Source organism: Lepidochelys olivacea, assembly GCF_965140295.1.
Source record: "Lepidochelys olivacea isolate rLepOli2 genome assembly, chromosome: 14".
Taxonomy (NCBI): domain Eukaryota; kingdom Metazoa; phylum Chordata; order Testudines; family Cheloniidae; genus Lepidochelys; species Lepidochelys olivacea.
In genome coordinates, this window is record NC_140424.1 from 17,769,189 (window position 1) to 17,772,756 (window position 3,568).

The 3,568-nt window shown below is 50.3% G+C and overlaps 1 pseudogene across 1 annotated transcript; it reads left to right on the plus strand.

Moving 5' to 3' along the window:
- Nucleotides 1–1,607: 1,607 nt before the first annotated feature.
- Nucleotides 1,608–3,273, plus strand: LOC311531294 (GTP-binding protein Rhes pseudogene; annotated as a pseudogene). The gene has a single exon. The product of its transcript is annotated as a GTP-binding protein Rhes pseudogene (transcript).
- Nucleotides 3,274–3,568: the final 295 nt, after the last annotated feature.

Here is a 3,568-nt window from a genome sequence, read left to right on the forward strand (position 1 = left end):
CCTAAGCAAGAGTATTGGGTATGTAACTTTATGGAAAGTGTTTTGTGACTGTTCCCTTCTGTATGAGCTGAGTGGGCTAGGTTCCTCGCAAAGGCCAGAGCGGGTAAGTTAACATTGTGATTTGCAGAAGGAAAGGCACTCAGATGTTGTGATGATGGGCAGTATGGAAGTGCAGAATGACAGGCTGAGAAGGAGAGAGAGAATATGTGCATGTACGTCAGTGTGTGCAAAAACAGCAGTGTGCCTCTAGCTCAGCAGCTGTGTCTCACACACCCTCCTAGAAGCTCCAGGTGTGGGATGGGATTGCTGTAGTGCTATTTACTAAAGATGCATCAGGGTCTGGATTTTTGCAGGAGATTGAGAAAAGCTGCACTTCTTTGTTTAACTGGTAGAATTTTACGGGGTGGCACACAAAAAAAATAAAAACCAAGCTGGATCCAGCATAACCCAGGGGCCAGAAACGTCGGCTTGCAGTGCTGCAGCTCTAGTTTGAAAGCATGTGAAATTTTAGGTGCACTAGGAGCTGGTACAACTGTTTATTTAGACAGAGTTTGGGGGTTAAAAATTGGCTCCAGATACCAAACATGTGTTTTTCCAGTACAATTGGGTTGGGATGTAGCTGGGTACAGAGTTTTCCAGTGGAGCAGGAGTGGCTACTTATGCTTTATAATCTGGAGTGAACAATTTGGGGGTTGAGCCAAATATTGTAAAGATCCAGGTTTTGCGACACTCATGTCCTCGGATGGATCAGTGTCCAGAATGTTTTGATCAGCAGAAACAGCTACACTTCTTCTCTGCTCATGTGGTATATTTTGGTTGGTGATGGCCAAAAATTAGGTGGATCTGGCATGATACATGTGCCACATCTGGGTTTTTGCCACACTCGTACCACAGCCCAAAATATTTTGCAGCATGAGGAATGGGCTACCCCTGTTCTCTAGATAGGCATTAGAATGTGGGGGAGCTGGACCAGGTCAAAATTTGGCTGGATCCTGGTGCTGAATCCAGGGTTTGGCAGAATCATGCTCTGGGATGCATTGCAGGTGAGGGGTGAGGAATGGTGTTTGGTGCTGTAGAAGCAGTTACAGTTGCTTTCTCTATGTTGATGATACAATTGCAGGAAATGGGAACAGAAATTGGCAGGGACGCAGGTAGAGGCTGTTTTTACCTTTTTCCAATACTCACAACCAGCTGGTAGCACACAAGCCACAAAGCAAAATGTCACAGAAACTCAGCAGGTAATTTCAAATAAAGCCCTGGTCTGTCCCCACACAATCCCCCAACAGGAGAGAGGAGCACTGAGGGCTCAGAACTCTCACTCTAGTTCATTGGCACTAATTTGTTGCTCTCGGTGAGTCTCCATCTCCAAGGATGACATAAGGGCAGCTGCTAAAAGGCAGCTAGCTCCCCAGAGCTACAAACAGCAGCATGAGCCGAGTGTGATGCACAGCATTGCTGAGCCTCTCCAGGGCTGGGGATGGCTTTCAAGGACAGATCTCAGCGGATTGGCTCAGAGCATCCTTCTCTCCCCCTCCCCTATTATACTCCCAACTGCAGAGATTGGATAAGCCTATGACACATGTTGAAGGGGAGTGTGAATAAATGGTGAGCCGAGCTGAGGGAGTGGGGAGACAGCAGTGATCCAGATCCAGCCCGGAGAAGTTTGCAGGCCACTCGAGAGTAGCAACAAACTTGGAGAGAGATGTGCAGAACTCATCCATGAAAAGCGAGGGAGACACCAGGCTCTGAGCTGCAGAGGAAGGAGACCTGCAACCCTGGGTTGCAGACAGATCAGAGGCACCAAAGCTTCAGCCAAAGTTGGATTTGTAGCTTTCCTCCCACAAAGTCCCCAGAGCTCCAGTGTGCAGCCATGTCCCTGGCAGTGAAGGAGAAGAACCACGTGCGTCTGGTCTTCTTGGGTGCGGCAGGCGTGGGCAAGACAGCCCTGATCCGTCGCTTCCTGCTGGACACTTTTGAGCCCAAGCACCGGCGGACAGTGGAAGAGCTGCACAGCAAAGAGTACGAGGTGAGCGGGGCCACCATCAAGGTAGAGATCCTGGACACCAGTGGCAGCTACTCCTTCCCGGCCATGCGCAAGCTGTCCATCCAGAACAGTGACGCCTTTGCCCTGGTCTACGCGGTGGATGACACAGAGTCCTTCGAGAGCATCAAGAGCCTGCGGGAGGAGATCCTGGAGGTGAAGGAAGACAAGTTCCCCCCCATCGTGGTGGTGGGCAACAAGGCAGAGGCCAACAGAGAGAGGCAGGTGCTGACTGAGGATGCCCTGTCTCTGGTGGAGCTGGACTGGAACAACCGCTTCCTGGAAGCATCGGCCAAGGAAAACGAGAATGTGGTGGAAGTCTTCAGGGAGCTGCTGCAGCAAGTCAACCTGCCCAGCCGGCTCAGCCCGGCGCTGCGCAGGAGGAGGGAGACCTTCCCAAAGGAGAACGCACTCAGACCACCCATGAACAAGACCAACAGCTGCACTGTTTGCTGAGCTGGGCCAGGCCAGGAGGAGGAGCAGCAGGATGGACTTGAAACTCAGGTGGGCTGGGTAGAGATGAGGCTGCAGCCACTAAAGTGGCACCCCTCCCCCTCCCCCTCCTGTTCGTTACCCAGCCTGCTAAGACTGTTAAACTTGTAGATCAAATGAGGTAGGGGCCCGAGTCACTTTGACTCAGCTGGCCGGGGGCTGGAGAGGGGGAGTGACTGACCCATAGGGAGCGTTCAGCAGCAGTCTCCGAAAGGCAGGAACTGGGCGTGCCTGAGTCACTGAAGTCTGTCTTCATGGTGCTACACAGGGGTTTGGGGCGGGAGGGGGGGGGCGTGTAGCAAGGGACAGAGGCAGAGAGGAGAGAGTGTATATTTAGAGAGGGGGCTCAGTTAGGAAGCATATTGCATTTGTGAAGCCTTTGAGCGTCCATCATGAGAGTTAGTAAATACCGTATGTCCCTGAAGCTCTGTGGTACAAGGGGGAGCAAAACAGGGAGTCTCTTCTGTCACATGTAGTGGAAAGCGCACACGTGCATCTGTGAATCCGTATTGTTTCTCACTGGTCCCAGTCCTGTGTTGGGTTCTTGCTCACCAGCCCCTAACCCTGTGCATTTGTACACATTTTTGTACAAGCTTCGTTTACAATGAAATAACCAGTGTCCAAGGTAGTTTTGATTTTGCACTTTGGGTAGCATCACAGAGCACAAGGCAGGGCAGTCTGTGAACAGTCTGGTTTTTATTTTGTTCTTTTTTAAAGTTGTATCCAATTAAAAAAAATTACATTGCAAACTCAAGGTGTGTTTTTCTTCTGCTCTCTGAAAAGTAGTACCAGCTGTGATCCGTACCCAGCCGGACCTCTGATCACTGTGTTTGCATTTTCTCTTCCACACGCTGTCCTTATCTGGTGGCTTCCCAGTACTTTATGACACTCACCCTCCCCTCCCCTTTTATGGCTTTTCCTGGTAATTTAGCCACTAACATTTTACCAGGCAGTGAGCAGCTACAAACAAAACAGCACTCCTCATATCAAAGTATAACAAGAATGAAGCCATTAAAAAGCATTTGATCTGCTGAA